Source organism: Scylla paramamosain, chromosome 15 (assembly GCF_035594125.1).
Source record: "Scylla paramamosain isolate STU-SP2022 chromosome 15, ASM3559412v1, whole genome shotgun sequence".
In the NCBI taxonomy this organism is placed as follows: Eukaryota; Metazoa; Arthropoda; class Malacostraca; order Decapoda; family Portunidae; genus Scylla; species Scylla paramamosain.
Window position 1 is genome coordinate 5743512 of NC_087165.1, and position 13497 is coordinate 5757008.

General features: G+C 38.5%; 1 protein-coding gene across 8 annotated transcripts in view; it reads right to left on the reverse strand.

Moving 5' to 3' along the window:
- LOC135107315 (neuronal cell adhesion molecule-like) overlaps positions 1–13497 on the reverse strand; it is a 111056-nt gene that overhangs the window by 81710 nt on the left and 15849 nt on the right. The window lies entirely within an intron of this gene.

The window sequence follows — 13497 nt, forward strand, 5'->3', positions numbered from 1 at the left end:
CTACAAATATGAAATGAAAAATTCTTAGAAATACAGAAGATTTGTTTTGATTCTGTCATAGATAACATAAAATACTTAATTTCACATGTAGAAACAGGAAAATAGTTTAATTCCCTAACTTACATAAATTTCACCTAATTTCATTTATACTAAAAATAAAAAAAATAAAAAAAAATCTAGAAGCAAAAACACTTTAAAATGCATGCAAATCTACATACAAACATACAATCTATCACATTAAGAAATATAAGAAAAAAATCTACATATATACAACTAACTTTATAACATTCAGTTATTTGTGTCAGTACTTGAAGATTACACAGCATTATATAAATATCAGCGAGCATCAGTCGTGAGATATAAGGACAACACTGAAATCCATTAACATTACTAATATTATTAGGTATTTTAAGCATCTCTATTAACACACACAGAGAGAGAGAGAGAGAGAGAGAGAGAGAGAGAGAGAGAGAGAGAGAGAGAGGAGAGAGAGAGAGGAGAGGAGAGAGAGAGAGAGAGAGTGTTGGGCGGGGCACTGTCACTCTGCTAACTTTTTCAATCTGCGGAGATGGAGAAAGGCGAGTTTTCTTTTCGTTATATTTCACATGTTCCCTTTAACGTTAAACAGTATAAGGGAATAGGGAAAAATATTCTATATTACGGTAACAGCAGACAAGAGAACAATAATCCAATTAAATAATAACGGTTTTAGATTTCTAGTGTGGCGGTGACAGCGGAGAGTGACGGTGAGATAACAAGTGACGTGAGTAAAGAAGTTTCCAAAATGAACAAGGTATAATTCCGGCGTCGCCGTCCATGGACCGCGACACCAAGCATAACATCATAAATTATTTATTTTCTTGAAAAAAAAAAAAAGGAAGCATCACTATGAATGAAATATTCAACTAAGTGTAATAATGCAGTTTTGATGTATAATTTTCCCTGAGGATCTACAATAATAAACGTAAAAATACGATAATTTTTGTGGCTTGGTACGACAATGTGGGCTATAAAAGTTAACATCCCTGCTCGCGTCACCTTCAAGTTAGTAGTGGCACGATACTTACGATAGTAGGACGCATGAAGAGAGCAAGCGGTGTAAGGCTGTATTTGAGGGCATAAGTAAATTAGTATCCACGGGGGATGTTAGCCATAGACTTCGCAATTCTGACTATTGCATTGCCCTATACGTGTGGCTTGGCTTGGCTGCCCTCGGCGTCTCAGACGGGTGCATTTGCCTTTGAGCCCCCAATGGAGTCCCCTTCTTTGTTTAGCATTCAGGCAATTGTTCATTTTGCCATAGTCTAGCGTCATGATCGTTTTGAAATGCAACTGGGCTCCTGCTAAATGTTCCTGTTTGTCTCTGCTGCCAGAGGATATCTTTTGTATGTCTTCCGTGTCTGACAGTCTTCCGTTTCTCCAGACTCGTCACAGTTGGAGGGGACAGAGTCTCTCTTCTGAGAAATTGAAGATTAGCTGAACTAGAAGCAGAGTGCCATAATATTTTATTGACCAGTGGGTGGACGCTGTTGCGGGCGGTTTGCTCATAGGATATTAAAGCGTCATCTAGTAGTCTATACTTGCGTGTGTACTTGCGAGTCCTTTCTCAGCAAGTGTGATTTGTGTTGTAATTTTCCCCGTGAGTGAGACAGAGTGGCGACCTCAGAGGCATTTGCTGTGTGAGGCCACAACGAGTTACCTGAACATGTGTGTCTTTTGTTACTATGTCCTGCACTAGACTACAGGGGACTAGGGGAAGCAGACTCGAGTGAGCGGCAGCTGTAAGATGGACTATGTGGTCGTAGAAAAAAAATAAAATAAAAAAAAAAAATATATATATATATATATATATATATATATATATATATATATATATATATATATATATATATATATATATTATATATATATATATATATATATATATATATATATATATATATATATCACACACACACACACACACACACACAGAGAGAAAGAAAGAGAGAGATATGGGGGGAGCGCGAGCACACACACACACACACACACACACACACACACACACACACACACACACACACACACACACACACACACACACACACACACACACACACACACACACACACACACACACACCGACTAACTATAACTGAAAGACTAACTGACTGACAGGAGAGACAAAAAGAAAATTGACATGCCGATAAACAAAGATATCGCAAAAGAAAAAAGTAAAAAAGACACGCAACAGCAGCACACTGGAGGCATTACATAAACCACGACAACTTTAATCACGGGGCCGCTGCTGATGCCCCGCCTGGCCGTGATGCGATAAAGGACCATCCCCCTCCCCTCTACAGTAGTTCCCCACACACACACACACAAAAAAAAAAAAAGTATTGAAGTGAAGAAATTAGAGAGAAAAAGATAACGAAATATAAAAGCCATCCGCCCCCTTACTGTACTTTCCACAAAAGAAAATACTCGTATATAGCACTACTCAAAAAAAAAAAAAAGTAAAAAGAATAAACAGGGAAAATATAAGACTTGTGTCCTGATACTGTACTTTCCACAAACACAAACGGAAAAAAAAATCCACTCCTAATAAAGAAATCAAAAAAAGAAAAAAAAATAAACATGGAAAATAGAAGCTTGTCACGTTATATTATACTTCCCACAGGCTATGGCAAATAACAACACTCAATATATAGAATAAATAAATAAATAAATAAATAAAAAAAGAGAAGCAGCATGGAAAATAAAATCCTCCCACCTCATACAGTACTTTATGCAGACGAAAATAAAGAGTAGTATTGGACATGAAGAAATATGAATGGAAAAGTAAACAGAAAATTAAAAGCCATCCGCCATATACTGTATTTTCCATAAACGAAAACAAATAGTACCAAATTAGAAAAAAAAAAAAAGTGAAAAATGCAAAAAAGAAATGTATCCCGAATATTTCAAACATTACCTCTATCTGGCTATTTGCTGCTTTCACCTTCCACCAAACAATCTGCAGCAGGACTGATTGGCACTACCCGGCACATTTTACACTGCTACTATATATTCCTATGACTTATTAACCTCCTAAAATATCAAACCTTGAAGTTTGAAATTACTTGATCAATTTATCTCGCAACATTTTATTGATGTGATAAAGATCCAGCCCTACTCCTGTCTATTGGTGGGAGTTATTGCCTCGCGCAGATAAAGCATTAGTTCAGGTCTGGTGGTGTGGGGCAGGAGGGGGGCTGGGCTGTATCGGGGTGCACCTGAAAAATGACCTTGTTGCAGTTTCCTTTAGTAATGGCCAATGGGAATATAACATAAGGAAAGCTGCAAGAAACATCAGCCCTACTCATGTGTAAAACATATATACCTATACCCACGCATTATTCCTACCCATAAATTTATCTTATCTTGTTTTAAGGCTCCCTATTGATTCGGCACTAACAACGTGATCTCCTACGAAGTCTATTCCAATTATCTATTTGTGAACCAATTTCTTCCTGCCACAATTTTAAATCCAACTTTATCAAGCTTGAACCCGTTACTTCTGATCCTTCTCAAACCATTAGTCTTATGCATCTTATATATATCTTATTTGGCACGAGTTTTTGCCTCTCACGAAAAAAACATTGGTTCTGGCGGGATAACTTTAAGTCTAGGCTGTGTCACGGCGTCAGAGATGTGTGAAATGTTTGGGATGGTTTTATTTATTTTTCCTTTTCTTTTCCAAGTTTATATATACGAGTATATATACTCGTATATATATACGAGTATATATATATATATATATATATATATATATATATATATATATATATATATATATATATATATATATATATATATATATATATATATATATATATATATATAGATCTCGTTTCTGTATTTGGAGTGCCGCTATTTATTTTCGTGTATGGAGAGTACAGCACAGAGCGGACAGTGGTCTCTTGCAACAGAGGCTCATCTCGTTACAACAGTTTCCTGCAGTAATGTCCAATGAGGTCTTCGTCACGCACTTAGAATGATGATCGTTATTTCAGTTTGTGGAAGCAAAAGAAAGCTCATGTGTTTAGTACGTTAAAATGAGCCAGTCTTCTACACACACAGGGGTGAAGTATATGCTATTCGCGCTAATTAAGCACCTGTAATAGTAAAGGTGTGCCTAAAATTATATGATTTAATTTTGGCTTCCGTTCTAGTAATAGATCATGTCACTTTAGCTTTAGTCTTTAAAAAAAAAATTTTATTGGGAGTCAATTGAAATTACACATCTGAGCATTTAAAAAAGAGAGAGAGAGAGAGAGAGAGAGAGAGAGAGAGAGAGAGAGAGAGAGAGAGAGAGAGAGAGAGAGAGAGAGAGAGAGAGAGAGAGAGAGAGAGAGAGCATGGGTGTTAAGCGTGTGAAGCCTTTAGTGTCTAGAGATCCAAGCAAGCAGACGCGTCCCTCGGAAACCAGGATTTTATTGAATTGCAAAATACAAACTCTAAATCTCTTTGGTCACACACACATTCACGTCACAACCAACTCAATTTCCCATTACAATTTGTCATAGTCATCTGTAAAACTCTTAATGGACTTTGGTTGTTCGGCTTTCAATAATGATATATTATTGTTTATAATTTCCATTTTAACAATGTCCGTAAGTCTCATGACTACGATTTTTTCACGATTATTAACTCTATTATCTTTCTGTACTGTCATATTTAAGGAAAATTTTTGTCATTGAATCATCTAGTTATATGCGACAAAAGTAGACACGTCATTCAAAGAAATTTCTCTCTCTCTCTCTCTCTCTCTCTCTCTCTCTCTCTCTCTCTCTCTCTCTCTCTCTCTCTCTCTCTCTCTCTCTCTCTCTCTCTCTCTCTCTCTCTCTCTCTCTCTCTCTCTCTCTCTCTCTCTCTCTCTCTCTCTCTATATATATATATATATATATATATATATATATATATATATATATATATATATATATATATATATATATACGAACAACGAAAATGAAAAGAAATTAACAAAAAATTGCAGAAGTTCTGGTGCAGCTTTTTCTCAGTAAAGACTGCACACCTTTGAAGCTTAGAGTTGCAAGGAATTAGAGCCTTCAAACAAAAGACAACGTGCTATTTTTTTTTCGAAAATCTCCCGAAAACCTCCTCAGTTTCTGTCCATTCCTTTTATTCTACTCTTTAATATGGGCTTTTCCTGGCACACTGGCAATGGTGGTGGTGGTGATGGCTTAGCGAGGATGTGAGAGAAAAAGAACCTGCACTTTGGCAACAAACTGTCAAACAAAAGAAACCGCCGATCTGTAGTTAATGCTTGGTATGCATATAAACACACCGACTGGCAAATAGGCAGTCACATATCTCAGCGCCTAAAGGTGTGAAACGAGCTCAACTCATGCCAGCTCACTTTCTGACATAAGCGTAAATTTTTAAATCCGGTTAACTTCACAATGTGCATGGAATGCGTGGACCGTCGCGCCGCAATCCATGTGTTTTCTAACTAAATGTGGCTTCAATGACCACATGAAAATATTTCCCAACGTTATTCGCGGTCTGTCATTTTTGTTAGTACCATTTAATAGTCCATGGAATGGTCCTCGCTGGACGCTAGACCATTATTGCCATAAGTCTGATAAAGGGGTGACAATTTTCACGAAAGAAAAGTCGCTTTAATCATCTTTACTACTTGGAGTCAATCTTTGCAGCAGCGCGTAGGTCCACTTTGTCTTCAGCACTCCATAATACTCAGGGATGGACGCTTCTCTTGACCGCTCACCTTTGTACTGCATCCAATCCGGACTGAGGCTGTGAAGTGTTCTCACTTGTGTGCCACAACAGTAACACACAGTGGCCGACAAACAATAGTGATACACGTACTGACAAACACAAAGACAAACATACAAAGGCAAACGACGGTAACTGTAGAGGCTAAACAGACACAAACAAAGCCTGCTGAATTATAAGATAAACAGACACATAGCCAGTAAACTAACTTGCCAGTAAACACCCCCTCCCCAACACACACACAAGGACAAAAATAAGTAAAAGTAGACCCTATCCCTTTGTATGCCCTCAACGTGCAGGAGTCCCTTAATGAATGGCATTGTGGCAGGAGTGGCAAGACAGTTCCCTCCTTGATCCGCGGTGCCTGAGCTGCACCTCCTGGTGGACGTGGCTCGCCTTCCAATGGCCTCAAGAAAGTCACCCTCACACCATTCTTTTGCCTCGCGCAATTTTTCCCCTGTATACATGACGCTCCCGCCTAGTGTTACCGTGTGTCAAGCTGCCTTGTTTTTTCCCCTTCCCGAATATTGCAGGGAAAAATATAATTGTACGTTATCCAACAGTAACGGGAGGGAAGGTTAATTAATATATTTAGAATAAACGACACGTTTCGGAAATTTGTAAGGCTTCTTTTCTTTATTTTCAAAGGTAACACTTGATTTATTATTGTAATCTAAAAAATAAATAGATGAATAAATAAATAAATAAATAAATACAGCTTTTGAACGAGAAACGAGAAAACACTAAATACTACAATTTTGTACACTGAAGGAAAGAGTAATTACTACCACTACTACTACTACTACTACTACTACTTCTACTACTACTACTACCACCACCACTACTACTATCACCAGTACTATTTCATATCGAAACTTTCATCGTTTGTTCTAGTTGTACCTTAGAACCCCGCCATATCTAACTCCCTCCACACAAACCCGCATGCATGCACACACACACACACACACACACACACACACACACACACACACACACACACACACACACACACACACACACACACGCACACACAGTCAGGTCGCCACTTGAGCCACCACAAAGCCCACCCTGTCCATGCCGCACCTTTGTACTTCACAGAGGCACAAGGCAGCCACCACTCCCCACCACTAACGCCAATACAGGCCAAACCCCAACTCGTTCTTGCTGCTTCATGCACTTCAAGCGCACAGGAGCTTTGAATCGCAAGCTACATTGTTATCAGCGAACAACAATAACAAATAAATAAAGAACATAATCCGTAATAAAAATATATAAAGATGGAAGAAGCGGCAACAGAAGTGGTAGTAGTAGTAGTAGTAGTAGTAGTAGTAGTAGTAGTAGTAGTAGTAGTAGTAGTAGTAGTAGTAGTAGTAGTAGGTGGAGGAGGAGGAGGAGGAGGAGGAGGAGTTTACTCTTGTAAACTTCAAGGAGTCCAAAATTAAACTGGTATTTGATATTTTCTACTTTTTCCATCAAAAGTTCAAATATGTGATCTGCTGTAAGTATGATGCGTCAGGTTTGCATATTCAAGTATTATGTACTTTTATCATGGTGAACATTTTCATGTAGCGTTTATGCGTTTATTTGCTTTGGTTGACACTCATGCTACAGGCGCAAGGCGTCCTTTGGTCATACTCGTATTATGTTGTGGTGATGGTCCAACAGAAACATATAGAGTAGTCGAGGCTGCTAGTAATTTAATTTCCCTGCCACAAAGTTGTCGGACAAGTATAGTTTTGGTTGCTCATTATTTCAATATGTTCGGAGTGTTGCGCAACTTCAGTGTCTCCCAGTCCTGGAACCCGTGCCGTCAAAAGGTGTACTCTACTCGGACAAAGGCATGTTTTTGATGAGGTCAGCTACCCAACAACTGGAAACATGCCTGGTTGTTGGTGGTGGTGGTAACTAAAGAAGAAGAAGAAGAAGAAGAAGAAGATGGAGAAGAAGAAGAAGAAGAAGAAGAAGAAGAAGAAGAAGAAGAAGAAGAAGAAGAAGAAGAAGAAGAAGAAGAAGAAGAAGAAGAAGAAGAAGAAGAAGAAGAAGAAGAAGAAGAAGAAGAAGAAGAAGAAGAAGAAGAAGAAGAAGAAGAAGAAGAAGAAGAAGAAGAAGAAGAAGAAGAAGAAGAAGAAGAAGAAGAAGAAGAAGAAGAAGAAGAAGAAGAAGAAGAAGAAGAAGAAGAAGAAGAAGAAGAAGAAGAAGAAGAAGAAGAAGAAGAAGAAGAAGAAGAAGAAGAAGAAGAAGAAGAAGAAGAAGAAGAAGAAGAAGAAGAAGAAGAAGAAGAAGAAGAAGAAGAAGAAGAAGAAGAAGAAGAAGAAGAAGAAGAAGAAGAAGAAGAAGAAGAAGAAGAAGAAGAAGAAGAAGAAGAAGAAGAAGAAGAAGAAGAAGAAGAAGAAGAAGAAGAAGAAGAAGAAGAAGAAGAAGAAGAAGAAGAAGAAGAAGAAGAAGAAGAAGAAGAAGAAGAAGAAGAAGAAGAAGAAGAAGAAGAAGAAGAAGAAGAAGAAGAAGAAGAAGAAGAAGAAGAAGAAGAAGAAGAAGAAGAAGAAGAAGAAGAAGAAGAAGAAGAAGAAGAAGAAGAAGAAGAAGAAGAAGAAGAAGAAGAAGAAGAAGAAGAAGAAGAAGAAGAAGAAGAAGAAGAAGAAGAAGAAGAAGAAGAAGAAGATGGTGATGATGAAGAGAACAAGAACACTCACTCACTCACTCTCAAAGTCAATGTGTAGAGTTCCAGCCGGTAAAGCTGTCATGTACTAGAAATAAACCGTAAATTATCATTATTATCATTACACATATACACAGTGGAAACAAGAAATACGAAAATTCTACAGCCTTCTCTCAGCAGAGACGAAGCTTAAAGGGACTAACGGCGAGCCCAAGCAAGATCAGACAGGAGGAAACGGAGTAAATATGGATGGTCACCACGGACCCAACACCACAAGACCAAACGACTAGCTGAAATGAGGCACCACAAAGGAGGTGCGAAAGCCTCATAGAGGGGAGATCACTGAAAGAAGCAGGACCGAACGACTCTCAAGGACACTCTTGGGGCCTCTCCCTTTCCACTCTCATTATTTGCACGAAATACAGTGGAATACAAAAATCAATCTAGAACCAAAACCGTACCGTATATAACGAAATCGAATGCGTCAATTCACTTAAAAAGTAAACATAGGAATAGTGCCATAACTCTCACATTCGTCATCACAGCAGTGCATTACATTACGGCGTGAGTGTAGCGGTGCTTCATAACACTGTCAGGCACGATGCACACGCAGCGTTTAATGTACAGCGCGATGTCCAAAGCCTCTCAGCAGTCTGAAAACACTGAAACCTGAAGCGACGGCTGGCTGTTGCACACGTTTCACATCATCTATATTATGGTTATTATTTTCACTGTTACTGTCAAAAGCATTATTATTATTATTATTATTATTAGTAGTAGTAGTAGTAGTAGTAGTAGTAGTAGTAGTAGTAGTAGTAGTAGTAGTAGTAGTGTTGTTGTTGTTATCGTTGTTATTGTTGTTGTTGTTGTTATCGTTGTTATTGTTGTTGTTTATGACATTTATATTATTGTCATTGTGGCACCAGTAGCAGCAATGATTTCTAGGTTTTGCATAATCATGGCTATGTTATCCTTTGTAGAAGAACTTTTCGAACTAAAGTATATATATTTTCAGTAATTTTTGTATTTTTCATACTTTGTAGTTAAATAAAATTCCAAATGTAAACTTCATGCAATTATTTTTTTCTTTTCATCTTGTACAACTTTATCATGAATCTGGGAAACCAAGACAGGCTGCAGAACCTACACAGCCTGCCATACACTTGAAGCATAAATCGGTGATCGGAGCAAATGGTGTGGAGAAAGCCGACAAGGAGTGGAAAGGATTGCTAACTTGTGATCTCTGTGAATATCTTTAATACTGTCAATATGAGGATTGCTTACCCAAACTGGTATCTAAGGAAAATTTAGATAGTCATTCCAACGGAAGCCTACGAGACTAGTTAGTGTCCTTGCTATGGCTTCGGTTGACTATTTTGTTTGCCTGAAAGGATCGTGAAAACATTCGTAACTTCTTGAAAAAATGGCCATGTTTGAAGGAAAGCAATGGCTATTATGGCGATCTGAAATTTATTCGAATATTTCTAGGCCAAGAAGATGCCCTTACTTTATATGCGAAAGGGATGGCACAGTCCATCATGAACACTGGATGGAAATTAAATTACCTCCATCCAGAGTAAAAAATAAATGAATAAATAGATAAATAAATAGAATAAGATAAAATAATTAAATGAAAAAAGATGATATGAATAAAATAATCAAATTAACTGCTGTCCATAAAGGTTTGCTTGCCTAAAGTATGTTCTCTTGCTGCTTTATCATAAAAATAGGGTTTTATGAAATAGCTTATAACAAAACTTTAGGCAAGAATGTAGAATGTTGCTTTCAGCTGAAAAAAAAATAAAAAAAAATAAATAAATCTTAAGACTGCGTCACACAGAGCAGATTTCTACCAGCATACTACCCGTTTTTGCTGGTGAGACCAGCGACACAGCAAGTTTTGGCGTCACAGAGACTGGGACGTTGTGTTGACGCCTCGTCATTCCAAGAACAAACCCACCAGCCAGCATCTCATTCAGCCACTTTGTTTTGCCTTAATTCTTCCAAAATATTCTAAAATTAAATACTATATATATATATATATATATATATATATATATATATATATATATATATATATATATATATATATATATATATATATATATATATATATATATATGACTGCATTTTTTTTTTTTTTTTTTTTTTTTTTTTTTTTTTTTTTTTTTTTTTTTTTTACTGTCTTTCGATTTGATGATGGAACAAGGACGCTGTAATAAATCTTTCGCTCCACTTGGGCAACTCATATAGGCCATGCGGCAGTGTCTCTACAGGCCGCGGCATCGTCCTGGCCGCGGCATCGCCCTGCTGGCCATGGTCAGTCACTCCGGGCCTGCGGGATTGAGGCGGTAACAGCGCGAGCAGGTCCTACAGCCAACACAAAGAGTACCAATTAATAGTCTGGATCCACTATAGCTTAATTAATTTGTGCCAAGCTTTCACACTCCAGCAAAACTTAGCGTGGGACTCCATCACGACACATCGTTTATCTCGCCAGCTGCAGTAGTCAAATAAGCACTAAATAATTTCACACACCACATATCAAATCACAAGCACACACTGGCACATATACTTCGTTTTTTTTCTAAATTTCATGGTTGACAATTTTGTTCATAAAGCACGACAATATATTTTTATTTTACATGTACAGCTTGTAGTACGGCAGTCATTCGATTTCAAATACTCCCAGCAAGTCCAGCACCACAACCGGTTTTCCATTCTTCCCGACAGCAGAAAAAGAGCTGCCATGGACCGTCATTTGCTGCTCAGTTCGCCCAGCCGGCAACAAAAACAGACAGCATGCTGGGAGAAATTTGTCCTGTGTGACGCCGCCTTTAGTTGAAAAATTGCGATATAAGTTACTAAGGTCGGGATGGAAGATGAGACATATTTTTTTTTTCTTTTTTTTGTGGGGCAGTCAGTCAAGGCCGACCAAATTCCACTCGGGTCTTGATGATAATTTTGGAACGTTGCTAACAGCCCGCACTAAGCTGCCCTAATTGAAGTCTCTCCGTGACATGCAATAGTCCAGGCGAATGCTGCATTTTACAAAATATTCGTTGCTCTTGCCTTGGCAGTTGTCATGGTGAGCGATGCTGTGTCGGGTATTTTTGTTATACAACTACATACGCTACCTATATAGATGTTCACGAAATACGTTTGTTGCGGTATGACTTGTGTGTGTATGTGTGTGTGTGTGTGTGCGCGTGTGCTTCATGTTCGCTAATACTCGTAGTCTCGTTTTCATTAGCGCTCATGACTCATGTAGTCTTAATAAATCTACCACTCGAGAATTCATAGTCAAAGCACTGGTGTTTTTAATTGTTTCGTTTCATCTTTCCTTAATGCATAGATATTCTGAAGCACGGTGAGACGCTCAATATCATCCATATGGCCAATGATAAAATCCACAAGTGTGAAGTCAAAAGCTTTTCGTCTCATTGATTCCTCTCTTCTAACAGACTGTCTTGATTCTCTCCCTACTCGTTACAATGCTGTATCTCTTACTGTCTTCTAGCATTAATTTCCATGATCACTGCTTATTTGAATTTGATAATGCATGCCTCCCCCTTCTGGAGCCTCGCTGTACAAGACTATCTATTTTCATCCCTATTCTGTCTACCTCACTAATGCAAGAGTTAACTAGGATTTTTCACTCTTTCATCTCCTTTTACTGGTAAACACTGGAATGCTCTTCTTGTTTCTTTTTCCGAGTAACTATGATTTGAACTGCTTCATGAGAGGAGCATCAAAACACCTCAAAAATTTATTAACCACTCTTTTAATTTTCTTCTGAATCAATTTTTTTTCGCCCTTGGTTTGTCTCCGTCAAACACGCATACACATACACACAAACACACACGCACACACACACGCACACGTGCACACACACACACACACACACACACACACACACACACACACACACACACACACACACACACACACACACACACACACAAAGTAAAGTAATTATTGCCTTCACGTGCTTCCACCTCGGCACTGCTCTGGTCTGCCTGCCTCTGCAACCAGCAGCAGTGTTGGCATTCTAAAAAGCAGACTTATAGTATTGCTGAGGCACATAAGCTTCGCTTACAGTGAAGATACTCCTGTGTATCTATCTCTGGTTTGGCTCGAGTGGTTAAATATTTCATGTTACACAGCACAGACAAGTCAGATGTACACAACGCCTGACGCCTGTGCCTACCGCGGTCTTCCTCCATTCAAGTCACTGTTTGTTTCAGTGGATGAAATCAATCACTTCAGTATCGCGTGGACGACAAAGGTTGTGATTCAATTTATTTATTTATCAGTATTCTTATTCATACTTATTACGCACGCCTTTTGTAAAAAATTTAAATGTTCAAAATTACAAAAATTTCTCTTATATAATTAGACACAAACATCCACACAATTGTACTTTAGCTTATTTTGTTCAAAAGGAGCGCTGTTTAACAACTGCAAAGAAGAAATAAAACAAACAAAAAATCAATTATATTCGTTACAACAATAATTCGAAATGACGAAACCCATTTGAAAAGAGTTTTATTAAGCTTTCAAAAAAATGTTCCAGTAATCGCCTACATCCGCATCTGTTGCTGTTGTGTACTTGAGTCAGACCAGAGAACGCCTGACATATGGGATTCAAACCAGGGTCACGTCAAAGCAAAGACGTGGCTGGTGGGTATAGCTTAGTCCTGAAGTATTCCCTGCGTCACCACCGACACATCTCGCCTCTTTGTTCATCCAGCTTGACGCCACGAAGGAATACCAGCGGCTGTCCTTGGGCTGTGTATTGCATTCCTTCTATGTAATTTATTTCCAGTTTTTTTCCTCCCTTCTCAATCTTCTTGCAGAGCGGCTGTCAGCAAGGCCACCAGTGTGAAAGGCTGTCCGCATGTGATCGACTATCCCATGTTGAGGAAAAGCACTTTATTCCCGGCCGCCATTACTCCCGCCTGCCTCTCCTGAGGCCTTTGTGTTTTGAAGATGCAACGCTCCCCAGCCAGCCGCGGAGAACAGAGGGATTTGGTAGATACCACAGTAGGCCCCGTCTT